Here is a 14,719-nt window from a genome sequence, read left to right on the forward strand (position 1 = left end):
GGTTTAAAAATATCTGACTTTCTGGAGAGGGAAATGAAATCTGGGCCAGGAAAATAATACGAGTAAATATCACGACAATATTTCTCGTAATTAAAACGAAAAAAAAAAAAAGTAAACGATATTTTTGCTTGAAAGAAATGTGACAAATTTATGCAGTGAAGGCTGAATGGCTTATACAAATCATATATTACTGTAATCTAAATGTCGTGTGTTTTAATACTTTTTTTTTTACTTTTTAATTTAATTATATATTACTGTAATTATTAGTATTATCCTTCTTATTATTACTATTATCATTATTATTTCTACTACTACTACTACTACTACTACTACTACTACTACTACTGCTACTACCACTACTACTACTACCTCCACCACAACCACTACTACTATTACTACTACTACTACTACTACTACTACAACAACTACTACTACTACTGCTGCTGCTACAATTACAACTACTACTACTGATACTATTAACTACTAATAAATAACTATGCTCTTCTAGACAGGGTGGAATCAAAAGCTTTTCATCTCATCAACTCCTCTCCTCTAACTGACTGTCTTCAGCCTCTCTCTCACCGCCGCAATATTGCATCTCAAGCTGTCTTCTACCGCTATTTTCATGCTAACTGCTCTTCTGATCTTGCTAACTGCATGCCTCCCCTCCTTCCGCGGCCTCGCTGCACAATACTTTCTTCTTTCTCTCAGCCCTATTCTGTCCACCTCTCTAACGCAAGAGTTAACCAGTATTCTCAATCATTCAGCCCTTTCTCTGGTAAACTCTGGAACTCCCTGCCGGCTTCTATATTTCCACCTTCCTATGACTTGAATTCCTTCAAGAGGGAGGTTTCAAGACACTTATCCATCAATTTTTGACCACTGCTTTGACCCTTTTATGGGACTGGCATTTCAGTGGCCATTTTTTTTCTTTATTGAATTTTTGTTCCCCTTGACCAGTGTTTCTCCTACATAAAAAAAAAATAAATAAATAAATAAATAAAATTCTCTCTCATCACCATCGCCTCCGGTGTTGGCGGTGGTGGTGGTGGTAAGAGTCTCCATCACCACCACCACCACCACTGCCTCATCCATTCACTCATTATAAGAAGCCACCACCACCAACACCGCCGCCGCCATTGACGTTAGCGGCCCCTAACAATAGAACCATCAATAATCATGACAATTAGAGGCGGTGACGCGGCGCGGGCGAGGGTGTGTGGCGGGGACGAGGGTGTGTGGCAGGGACGAGGGTGTGCGGTGTGTGGCGCCACTTTTTACCACCAAGAAAAGTTGGCAGTGTTTTATCACGGCTTTATTGCTTCACTTGGAGGCTTCATCACTCACCACAACCACTTGATCGCTGTTATCACTGTCGTTCACTGCATTACCATTACCGTCACCATTACGATTATCACCACCACCATCACCAGCACCACTACAACCACTATCACTACAGTATATAAAAACTTTCTGTTTGGATCCTCATACTTAAATATAGTGATTGCACACTGTGTGAGTATAGCCACACTGCACAGGGCCAACCAGCCAGCTCATCACGCAACTAAACACACTAACCAATACAAGTGGCGTGCAGTTCAGGCAAATCGCACACAGAGTGGTAAATGAACAGAATGACTCGCTATTCAGGTTGTAAGCGCTGAAATATTAGAGAGCTTTTCAAGAAGACTAGACAAGTTTTTGGATGGGGCCGATAGGTGGAATTAGCTAGTTATGTTTAATACAGGGAGTGCCACGTATATGCCTGATGGCTTCTTGCAGCTTACATTATATTCTTTTGTTCACTGTTAGAGAGCCTGCCTGATGAGTAAACCACCACAATACACCACAACCAACACCTCCCTCTCCACCACCACCAACAACACGACCACCACCCTCACAACACAATACAACACAACACCCTCGGCCTCTACCCAGCCAGAAGTAAACTAGAGCAGCCGTGACTCAGATTTTTTTCCTCCGCTGCCTCGCTATGAACCACAGCTGCTATTTACCCTGCACCAACCTTCCTGGTGAGGCGCCCCCCCCCACCCCCACGCCAGCCTGCTGCACACCCATGCCTGCACAAACGAGAGGGCGCCAAGACACCTGCCGCCAGGTAGCAAACACTACTAAGAATATTTCTAAAGGGACGGGAAAAGTCTCACTTTGACCCTCCTGTGCTGCCAGGTTTGTACAAAGTCTCAGAAACAGGACAGCAAGTTTGGTCTGTTCTTGTCCTGTCTGGAAATGTTGGTCTTAACTCAGCTCAGTAAACACTACACGCAGATGTCTGGTGAACTATACAATTTAAGTATAAAGGAATGTAACTTGCGAAAAAAGAAAGTTACTAAATAATATTAAAAATACAGGAAATAAAAAAAAAACAGAAATCAACACTTATGTTTGTCTTGCCACAGCTTACCAAATAAGTAATGATAACAGATAGAGAATAAAATAACTGGTAAGCACAGAGTCAAGAAGATTATTAGCGACAACAGGTAGTCAAGAAAATAACAGGTGGTAACAGATAATGAAGAAAAAAATAACTGAGAAAAAAATAAAATCACTATAAATATTGCACTTTACATCACACACACACACACACACACACACACACACACACACACACGCAAACAAGCAAGTCGAAGTTCACCACTTTGATCATAATACATTGAAAAACGTGAGCTTTCTCTGGCAGCGCGTCATTTTTTTTTTTTTAAATGTAGCGGCGTTATCCTGCGCTTTGTTTGTCTCACTTCCACATAAATCCAAGTGAAAATGACGGAAATTAAAGCTTTCCATGCACCTCCTCTGCCAAATACAAAAATAATTATTGACATTTAAATATTCTACGTGACATTTAAACGTCACTTGTAAATCAAAACTGCTCATGGGAAGCACTGCAGGATATTCTGAGCATTGAACATTGAAGAGCATTTTTTCCTGATAATATAAACGCCTCTCTTCCGCATTTAAGTTCAGTTATATTTGAATCATACTATATTTCCAGCACACACACACACACACACACACACACACACACACACACACACACACACACACACACACACACTTGTATATTTTATATCTATTTAAGCACCCTTTCCTTTTTTTTTTAAACCTTTATTATCCATTTTTGTTTGGTTTCTTTCCTGCATCACACATTATTTTTTCTGATTATTTGTTTATTTTTACACACACACACACACACACACACACACACACACACACACACAGGCATTACCAGTATACCAATTTTAAAGCTATCTATTTCACGAAGGGAGGCTGGCAAAATATGTCAAATAAATAACCAACATTTGGAGGTAATTCATTGAATTCACTTATTACGCCAGGATTAATTCAACTGAAAACAAAATGACATAAAAAATCCGTTCCCAATGAAATATTTGTTGACACTGGCGAGTGTCGATGGAGGACGGAGGGGAAATGCTGCAAAGGACGGGAAAGATGTGTGGAAAAATGTTTGTTGTGTTTTCGTGGTCCGTATTCAGAAACTCTTTGTTCTTTCACCATGACTATTTTCAAAGGTCACAGAGATGGTTAGTCGAGTTCTCAAGAGTGTTACGCATGTCAGTAATGTAGAAATCTTGTTAATCTCTCACTAGAACAGTGTAAAACACTCTTAAAAGCCAATATAGCTACAACTAGAGACTTTTCAAGCAGTGGAAGTGCGGCAAGGAAGTGTTTCAGAATATGAACGTCTGTCCAACAATTATGGCACGAGCAAGAAATCCAGAAAACAACAAGGGAAAGGACACAAGGCAAGAAGTAAGCAAGGAATAAAAGAATTAATCTATAATGAAGAAGAAAGTCAAAAGACAATATAATGAGAAAAGGCAGATTACATGAAATTCAAGTAAACAATAGTGCAAAGTCGGAGAAGTCTTAACGAAACAAAGATTAACAAAGAAAAAAATATCCACGCTAAATAGAAAAAAAAAAAACACTTGAAATAGCAAAGCACTAACAAACACCAACAATTGATCAACACACGATAAAGAAATACAACAATGACAAAAAAAAATAAATAAATAAATAAATAAATACATAAAATAAAGACACCGAAATTAACCTTTCCTTTTCTACAGGTCAAGGTGACACGTGACTCACCAGAGGCGGGAAGGGCGCGGCACATGGAAGGTCACTGCTGCTGCGGGACGAATACCGATTGCTATTTATACTCGAGGCGGCTTTAGTGACACTGACAAGAATACCCAACCTATTTGTATGTGGAGCCAATCAGAGATATTAAAGTGGGAGGTGAGAGATGGTGGTGGTGGTGGTGGTGGTGGTGGTGGTGGTGGCGGGGTAGAGAAGGAAGAGGAGGAATACAAAGGAATACAAAGGGATGCAAAACAAAGAAAAACAGACACCACGAGCCTTAGTGACCTAACGAGGTTGTCTATGTAACTATTCTACCACTAAGGATTATAGGAGTTAGAGGTGTAAGGACTGGAGAAGGAGGAGGAGGAGGAGGAGGAGGAGGAGGAGGAGAAAGTTGACAGGTAGGAGAAAGTTGACAGGTAAGTAGAGAAGGCTGAAGAAGATTAATAATGATCATAATGATGATGATAATGATATTTGTTACGTAGTGAAAGCTCCAAAACAGTGCAGTGAAATTATTAACCCCATCTCATCTTCCACTGCCTCCATGACCTCAAAAAGTCCATTAAAAGATATGATGATGATGATGATGATATTCTTTAGTTAAGGAAAGCTTCAAAAAAACACTGCAGTGAAGTTAACAAGCCCATCTCATCTTGCCATTCCACATGAACTCAAAAAATATCATTCACACACACACACACAAAAAAAAAAAAAAAAAAAAAGTGATTCTTTTTTTTTAATTTTCCCTCCATCCTATTTTCTTTTTTACCTGACAACCTTTGCGTAAATTCCCATGATGCAAATTAATGCTTTGGGTTTTAATGGTTTTCCTCTCTGAGCCTTAAAAAGAAAAATAACACTGGTTACAATTTTTCTTACGTTTCTTTTCATTGTTTTTTTTTCTTTCTTTTATTCATTTTTTTTTATACCGATGCACTTTTGTAGAAACGAACTACGTCTCTCTCTCTCTCTCTCTCTCTCTCTCTCTCTCTCTCTCTCTCTCTCTCTCTCTCTCTCTCTCTCTCTCTCTCTCTCTCTCTCTCTCTCTCTCTCTCTCTCTCTCTCTCTCTCTGTGTGTGTGTGTGTGTGAGAGAGAGAGAGAGAGAGAGAGAGAGAGAGAGAGAGAGAGAGAGAGAGAGAGAGAGAGAGAGAGAGAATTAATGTAAACCCGTCATCAGATCGTCCTACCACCTGTCCTTTTGATACAAGTGCCCCGTGAAAAAAAGAAAAAAAGGGATCAAACAGCAGCCAGCCGCAGCAAGAATGAAAGAAAACGATGACTCTCCGATAAATGTGGGAGTGAGACTCGTCTAAACTGGAAACACACAAGTCCTGCTGAGATTGATTGGTTTTGGGCGAAAAGTGACTGTATCAAGCAATAATGGGCCGGGATGATGTTGAAATTAGCATACTTAGCGGTGTGTGTGTGTGTGTGTGTGTGTGTGTTGGACGTAAAAGAGTTTGGTATGTATGGAAATTTATGATCTGTTGGAGTTAGTCTCTCTCTCTCTCTCTCTCTCTCTCTCTCTCTCTCTCTCTCTCTCTCTCTCTCTCTCTCTCTCTCTCTCTCTCTCTCTCTCTCTCTCTCTCTCTCTCTCTCTCTCTCTCTCTCTCTCTCTCTCTCTCTCTCTCTCTCTCTCTCTCTCTCTCTCTCTCTCTCTCTCTCTCTCTCTCTCTCTCTCTCTCTCTCTCTCTCTCTCTCTCTCTCTCTCTCTCTCTCTCTCTCTCTCTCTCTCTCTCTCTCTCTCTCTCTCTCTCTGTGTGTGTGTGTGTGTGTGTGTGTGTGTGTGTGTGTGTGTGTGTGTGTGTGTGTGTGTGAGAGAGAGAGAGAGAGAGAGAGAGAGAGAGAGAGAGAGAGAGAGAGAGAGAGAGACAGACAGACAGACAGACAGACACAGACAGAGACTAACTCCAACAGATCATAAATTTCCATACATACCAAACTCTTTTACGTCCAACACACACACACACACACACACACACACACACACACACACACCGCTAAGTATGCTAATTTCAACATCACCCCGGCCCAGTATTGCTTGATACAGTCACTTTTCGCCCAAAACCAATCAATCTCAGCAGGACTTGTGTGTTTCCAGTTTAGACGAGTCTCACTCCCACATTTATCGGAGAGTCATCGTTTTCTTTCATTCTTGCTGCGGCTGGCTGCTGTTTGATCCCTTTTTTTCTTTTTTTCACGGGGCACTTGTATCAAAAGGACAGGTGGTAGGACGATCTGATGACGGGTTTACATTAATTCTCTCTCTCTCTCTCTCTCTCTCTCTCTCTCTCTCTCTCTCTCTCTCTCTCTCTCTCTCTCTCGACAAATTTCCTTCGTGGTGGAAAAATACAAAATTAATGTTCTGGAAACCGAACCTAAAATCTGGTTGTATGCAGGAGGGAGAGAGAGAGAGAGAGAGAGAGAGAGAGAGAGAGAGAGAGAGAGAGAGAGACAGAGAGACAGAGAGAGAGAGAGAGAGAGAGAGAGAGAGAGAGAGAGAGAGAGAGAGAGAGAGATCAGTGTGCCTTCTGCGGCTGTGGAGAGAAAACCTGACCAGGAAGGAAAGGAGGATGGAGGGGGAGATGATGAAGTGGAGGAGGAGGAGGAGGAGGAGAAAGAGGAAGAGGAGGAGGAGGAGGAGGAGGAGGAGGAGAGAAAGGAATATGATGAATGGAGGAGGAGGAGAAGGAGAAAAAGGAATATGATGAATAACAATTAGAATAAAAAAGAAACGAATAAAACTGAGACAAAACAATAATAAACAAACAAACAAAACAAAGATAAACAAGAAATAAAACAGGAGGAAAATGACTAAAAAAAACACTGAACATGGAAAATAATAGTTAGTTGGAAAAATAAAAAAAGTATTATACATGTATGAAGGATTACACGTACACACACACACACACACAGACCTAAATTTCTTGCTGTATTAAATTACCACTTAATTAAGAGGAAACATATATTCCATAACGAGAAGGGATAGACATTAGAACCACCACCACCACCACCACCACCACAGGACAAGGCAAGACATTTCACTAAATTCACATCAACACATATTGACTTTTTTGGTGATGATTTTCTTCCATGGCATGTTGTTCATATCAGTTTGTTATTCAGTGGAGTGTCTCTCTCTCTCTCTCTCTCTCTCTCTCTCTCTCTCTCTCTCTCTCTCTCTCTCGTAATTACAGTGAAATTTTATATATTATTTCTAAATTCTCCTTCGTAACGCCAGACCGCCTGCTGTTTTAACGTTGGAGAGAGAGAGAGAGAGAGAGAGAGAGAGAGAGAGAGAGAGAGAGAGAGAGAGACGTGAGTGGAGAAAGTATCGCGTTGAATGTCTCTCCCTCCCCCCTTCACACCAATTTCTCTCTCTCTCTCTCTCTCTCTCTCTCTCTCTCTCTCTCTCTCTCTCTCTCTCTCTCTCTCAACTCAACTCAAAAAACAAAAAACACAACTCTCACTGAGCCTATCCACTTTTCCTGTGTTTCCATCTTTCCACTTGTCGTGTGTGTGTGTGTGTGTGTGTGTGTGTGTGTGTGTGTGTGTGTGTGTGTGTGTATGTGTGTGTGTGTGTTCCAGACTTCTTGATATGTCTTTCTCCTTTAAATACATTCATTCTATGTACATGCACATTTCATCTGGAGAGAGAGAGAGAGAGAGAGAGAGAGAGAGAGAGAGAGAGAGATGGCAGGCAGTATGATATATAGAAACATAACAAGATAGCACTAGAAACAATACCATATTAATAGATTTACTCTATTTAGAACAACCTCAACGTGCCCAAACACTAAGAGACGAAAGTTAGTTATAGAAATAGAAGATTCTTTTGGCAAGGAACTGAGGTGAGAGGAAGATGGAGAGAATACAAGAAATGAACTTGACCTTGAGGCTTCTGGGGGGCAAAGTCAGAGAGAGAGAGAGAGAGAGAGAGAGAGAGAGAGAGAGAGAGAGAGAGAGAGAGAGAGAGAGAGAGAGAGAGAGGTAGAACGTGACAAGCAATGTACATACACTAAGCAAGGAGGAGAGGGAGAATGTTATATTATAATTGTGACAAGGTACTGAGTGAGATGAGAACAGTTGAAGGCAATAATAAGAAAAAAGAAGCTAAGTGTAAGGTTTCCGAGAGTCAGTGTATCCAAACTCAAGTAAAAAGAAAAAAAAATGTTTAACCAAGACAGAAAACACTTTTGGCAAGGAAAGTTGTGAGAGGACAGTTCATGGTGACGATAAGACAAAACAGCCTAACTATTAGGCTTCCCAGGGTCAAGGCCAGAGAGAGAGAGAGAGAGAGAGAGAGAGAGAGAGAGAGAGAGAGAGAGAGAGAGAGAGAGAGAGAGAGAAAGGTAGACAATATACCCAAACTCTAAAGAAGAAAGAAAAAAAGAACCGTTTATCGAAATACAAGACACTTTTTGTAAGGAGCGTGGTGAGAAGAGGAGAGTCTATGACGACAATAAGATACATTATACTGATCACAAGGACTCCAAGGGTCAAGGCCAGAGAGACCAGGCAGAATATCACCAGGAATAGTGGCAGCGTTCTGAAACACTTCGTTGTCTCAATAGGACTATGTTTACTTGCCGAGAGAGAAACCACGCTGCACACAAGGCTTCCGAGGGTCAAGGCCAGAGAGAGCGGGTAAAACAACAGCAAAAAGAGTGACCGCGTTCTCAATCACTTTGTTCTCTCATGGCGGCGATCACTGGCCACGGAAACTTAGTCGAATTCTCATGGGTATTTTTTTTTCATTGATGATACAGACTGCTTGTTGACAGATCATTTGACTCATGAAAACATCCTTGAAGTCCACAACAGTTTTCATCAGACTCCGTGAAAATTAATCGAAGAGGAGTACCGAGGTGTTTAAGAACGCTGCTCCGGCAACATATTTAATGAAAGTAAGGATATATTGACAATAAAAAAAAAAATAGAATTGTCCAATGTTTAATTTCTCAAAAATCTGATAGGCAAGTTTAAAGTTATCAGACAAGGAGTGAATGAAAAAGTGTAATCTGATAGGGAGAAAATACTAAGGGATGTAAACTTTCCCAGTCATGTGAAAAAAAGAGAGTAAAAGAACAAATTAATGAAAAAAAAAAGAAAACTGTTGTAGATGTCGTTGGTTTGGCGTCACACATCACAAATGATTTATTGACAAGATTTCCATTACTGCCTGGTGGTAAATACTGTGACAGTCGATGACGTGTATTCTAGCGAACAGAGAGTGTGTACTAATGCTTTCCACTTCAGAAACTAAATTGTCAGTGGAGACGTGGAGACAAATTCCCTTGGTTATACTTTTTTTTTTTCTAGATGTGGAGGTGGACACTAAAATAATACAGTCAGTAGAAGAGAAGAGAGAAATTGATTGGGTTAGTCTCTTTTCGCCGCTGTTAGTGAGAATGGTGGTAGACAATGAAATTAAATAGTCAGTAGAGCTGTAGGCTTCACCCCCAACTCGGACCATCACCAACTCTGCCCTGGTCTATACTAACTCGGACTACGATAACCAACTCGGACCACTATATGCCAACTCGGACCACCAACTTGGACCATGTTTTAAAAGTTAAATAATTCAGCAGCTCAAAATTGACTTTTATTTCACGATAAAATACAATTAAAATTATGCTCTAAAAACATGCAAAAGTCAGTAAAATACAATTAAAATGCAAAAGTCAGTTAAAAAAATAAAACGAGTATTTCATGAAAAAATCAAGTCATTACATATTCACAGCAATATGATGAGAGGCAGCTTTCAGTAAGCTTTTTGCTGTTCTAGTGCCCAGAGAAAATTCCTCCCAAAGCATGACTAGTCGTCCATGTTTTGTATATTTTTTTGGTGACGCAACACCTTTCCATCATTTTTAAACTTTACATGAAGCGTTACAAGTCTAGCCTCTGTGTGTAGTAGGGTTATTAAAGTATAAAAGTTCAGTTGGCCTTGACGTGCTTTCATATTAAGTCTGTAATGCCATCCTTCAACGTCATTGTTAGTTCTTACACTTCGATCAAATACACACCAAACTTTGGGAGGCCACATTTCTGACGTAATCCATGTACTGTTTATGTACTCTAAAAGATCTAAGAGTGGTTGTGACCCAGCTGCTTTCCTATAGAATCTTAAGTCCTTCTATGTGATCATCAGGTACATACGGCAGAGAAAGCAGTTGTCTTACAAATTTGTAGGTTTTGCTATCACGTGTGTAAGCAGACTGGAGGCCAAGAACTTGCGCCTTCCTCCAAACTGCTTGTCCCCAGTGAAATGCACAACCACGCATAACTACATGTGGGAAAACTTCTGGGATAGCACGCCAAATACTTTGTTCAAAATCAAGGATAACTTCTTTTACTTTTAATTGTCCATCTAAAATTTCTTTGAGTTTACTAAAAATTATCCTATAATCTTTACATCTCTTACCCGACATTAACACAAACAACAGAGGCGTTTGTTTTACGTTACCATCGCACTTCATAAATGCGTGAATACTAAAAACCTGGGTAAAGGGTCGCCTCACTACTTTAAAAGTTCCATCAACATACCAGTTTCTTGCTTTAGCAAGTAACTGAAGCTGTTCTTGTGTTGCAAACAATAGGTGGCGTCTGTCCACTATACTTGTATCTGCTTTAAGAAAGTTAGGTGGAATGTGCTCCTCACTAATACAAAAAGTTAGGTCACTGGGCTCAGCAGGTCTGTTACCTCACCGCTTCCTGTTTGCTTGGCGAGCTAGATTCACCGGTGCAGGTAGCGAAGCAGTAGGCTTTGTTGGATCAACGTGTTCAAGAAGCACTTCCTCCACGATTTCTAAAGCTGGGCGAAATACATCATCCATTGCTTTGTCTTCAATTAACTTTGACACCATGCTTGTAGTCAAAGGACATGCTTCCGGTGGGTGTGAATGTTCATTGGCTCCTCTGATAAACACTCCGTTCACTTCCTTTACCATCATGTTACAGGTAACCTTTTTATTACGCACTGCACAGCGCCAATGAACACCAACATTTGTTTTTCTTTTAAAGGTGTATGAAAATCGTAGACTGTCCACAAGTTTCTGCTTGCCCCTTTGTGAAGATGCACACATTTTTTCATACGTTATAATAGGTGGATGAGCCTCAGAGCAGTCCAAAGTGTCGTTGTCCAAGGTGTCTTCGTCTAGACAAGTTTCAGAATTTATATCATCCACTGACGCCTGGGTCGGAGTAGGTAGATGATCCTCAGGGCAGTCATGTACAGCGATGTCTTGGACAGAAGAGCAAGTTGTGTAGCTCCAATTCACGTCAAGACCCTCCCTTACAGCTCTTCTATAGTCCTCCCTTGAAATCCCAGTCTTACAGGTTCTGTGTTGCCACGATTTACATCCATCACACAACAATGCCTCCTGTAAAAAATCATATTCCGAGGTTCATGTCGATATTTTAGTGTACACTAGATATAATCAGTATTACAGAAAACTGTTCAACATAGTTACAATAAATTCAATTAACGATTAAATCCTGTAGTCTCACCTGTCGAGGACGCACTACGTCTTTGCACACCAAACACTTGTCCATGATCGGACTGCCTTCTGCCGTGTACAAGTGATATCTGGCCTGGACATCGTGTGAGTGAACCAAGAATCACACATGTGTGAAGCACTCTTCTCTGTGCGATAGTTCATGATGGTTTAAATCTAACAAGTGTGTGAAGCACTCTTCTCTGTCCGAGTTCAAGTTCGTTAGGCCGTGATCCCTTTAGGCCGAGAGTCATTTGGGCCGTGATCCCTTTAGGTCGAGAGTCGTTTAGGCCGTGATCCTTAAACTCAGTGTTGCAAACCCTGTGCTGCCATTCTTGACAATGGTCACACTGCAAAGCATGGTCACACTGCAAAGCATGCTGCTTGAATCGTACACGTCGAGAGCAAACAACACGAGGAAATGTGGTAGGCATCCTGAGCGATGAGGTGTGAGGGAATAGCGAATACGCAGAATTTGACTTCAACACATCAACTAAGTAAGCAAGACTGTTTTGACACTTTCGAAATTATAGGTTTCGAATTTAGTAATATTTTGAATTAAGTAATTGAGACAGTGTTTCAAAATTAGTATGTAGGTTTCGTAATTGTAATTGCTCTTGTACGGACACGGCAAGGTTTGCTGTGCGACACAGGTGTGTGAGGTGGCAGAACAGGAAATGTGATAATGGTGTATCTTGAGCTGATTAATGGCAGCTGTGAAACCCGGTATTTTCAATGACTGGGTTTCGTGCACTTCCTGCAGTACCTCATAAAACGATTAATGTGTGTGTATGTACGCTACGGAACATAGTTTCCACTGCATATAGGTCTCTTCCACTGTATATAGGTCTCTTCCATTTATTATCTTTATTTTATGGAGGTATCGATCTCTCGATACATTATCAAGAGTATCAATAAAACTCATTAGCATGCAATCACGTCACACTTCTCGCCTCCACAGTAGTCCTCCAGCATCGACTGCACTATAAAAACTATAAAAAGGATCTCAGTATTACGGCCTAAACGACCCACGGCCTACAGAGTCGCGGCCTAAACGACTCTCGGCGTAAAGGGATCACGGCCTAAACGACTCTCGGCCTAGAGTGCTCACGGCCGAAACGACCTGCTCCCCTCTGTGCGATAGTTTATGATGGTTTGAATCTAACAAATGTAGTGATAATACACGTTCATACGTGAAGCCACGTGCAGCTTGGACATTTTTTTTCCCACGCTCAAATGAAGCGGTTACTGATTCGTGATTAAAGAGATAATTAGCTCGTGTATTGCTTACATGTAGTTTACAGTGGAATTTTAATAATAATAATTAATTTAATAATTACGGCTGCGCCACTATTATGACAATTTATTTTTTCATCCTGAGTCGTACGGTAATGAAGGCAAATGTAGGATAATTTCAGTAAGTGTGTAGGGCGGAGACGTCTGTAGAGATTGGCAACACTGCCCACAGTTTATGATTGTCCGAGTCGGCAAACATGGTGGTCCGACTTGGTATTTCAGAAAATGAGAATGGTCCGAGTTGATCCAAAAGACGGTCCGAGTTGCCTTTTCATAATGGGCCGAAATGGAAAAGGGCCGAGTTGGCCCTACCCCGAGCCGTAGAGAGAAACTGCGTTGGTTACATTTTTACTGCTGTTAGAGGTGGTGGTTATGGTGGCGTTGGTTGTGGTGGACAGTGAAATCCATTACGAGAGAGTGATAATAATCTGGTTATAGTTATACTCGAGCAGCGGGTATTACCACCTGTGTTTATAGTGATATTCAGTGATACTCATAATATAATGTGATGCAGTACGAAAGACTGCGGCTGTATTAAGGAGCCCACTGAGGGAATCCGTAAGTAAAGACCGAAACAATGTAAATAAAATAGATACCTTATTCCTTTAATTTTGTACTGACTTATGTGTTAGGTTCATTTTAGCAAAGGAAACACTGATGATTACCATGAAGCAAACCTGAAATAAGATATACCATACAGTTCATATTGTATAGAGGCATCCATTAACACAGCTTGAACACTGCCATAACTTCTTTATTACGAGCGTTTGGACCTGTCAAAATCATTACAATAAACACCTGTTTTTTTTCTTTTTTTCATCTTAAGTACCCAAGCATCATTAATAAGTAGATCAATATGAAAATTGAGAATGGATGTATGTAGAATTTACCATATGCTAAGTACAATTAAAATCAATCATATAACCAATCAACCACATTGATTTTCACTTATAATAATCATTAGAATTATAACTCACGACGGTAGCTCCAGCCGCATATGGATTGCCTCCATGAACTTTCCGAACCAGTAATTGGATTCATAAACTGTAATACATGAAATATTCCCTGAGTAACTATCAATCTTAATAGCCGACCGCACAATCACATTAACACTGTCATCATAAAACATCATCACTAATACAAACATTTTGTCGATGAACATCACAAATGTTTTACGTGAACACCAGCCGATAAACCCCCACACAGTACTATTATAACCAAACATAGCCATACATACCAGCATAATACAATAATCCCAAGTCTTGAATAAATGTTACATCCAGTGATCCATCACAACACACTTCAGGTAGGGGCGGACAGCAACTAACCCTGGCTGACCGTTCGTCGCCACCTCATCACCCTGCTGCCACCTCACCTCACCTCCCCACTCCCCACTGCCACGTCACAAAGACGTGCGGCTTGCGCACCTTGTACAGAGCTTAATCCTCGTCTACATAAGTACACTGATACACGAACTAATTTAGAAATAAACAAATAAATAAAATTTATATTCAAATTATCATCAGACTGATGATACACATATATCAAGTTAACAAACACGTGCAATACACAAAAACGGGGAGTTAGTTTCTCTCTCTCTCTCTCTCTCTCTCTCTCTCTCTCTCTCTCTCTCTCTCTCTCTCTCTCTCTCTCTCTCTCTCTCTCTCTCTCTCTCTTTCCAGTCTTATGTTCTCATTCTGGCCTTGCATTTTCTTCACAGCTGTGTCTCCTGTTTCCAGCTTTGTCTCCTCTTTCCTGGGATAATCTTGTCTTTCCAGGGTCGTCTTGTATC

The 14,719-nt window shown here is 40.7% G+C and overlaps 1 long non-coding RNA gene across 1 annotated transcript in view; it reads right to left on the bottom strand.

The window, feature by feature from the left end:
* Window positions 1–14,360, bottom strand: part of LOC135098596 (uncharacterized) — a 19,392-nt gene extending 5,032 nt beyond the window's left edge. Inside the window, exons 1-2 of the long non-coding RNA XR_010267160.1 lie at window positions 14,165–14,360; window positions 13,905–13,971 (exon numbers count right to left, since the gene is read on the bottom strand). This is a non-coding gene — a long non-coding RNA (uncharacterized LOC135098596). The remainder of the gene's footprint in view (window positions 1–13,904; window positions 13,972–14,164) is intronic.
* Between the last annotated feature and the right edge of the window lie 359 nt (window positions 14,361–14,719).

Source organism: Scylla paramamosain, unplaced genomic scaffold (assembly GCF_035594125.1).
Source record: "Scylla paramamosain isolate STU-SP2022 unplaced genomic scaffold, ASM3559412v1 Contig69, whole genome shotgun sequence".
In the NCBI taxonomy this organism is placed as follows: domain Eukaryota; kingdom Metazoa; phylum Arthropoda; class Malacostraca; order Decapoda; family Portunidae; genus Scylla; species Scylla paramamosain.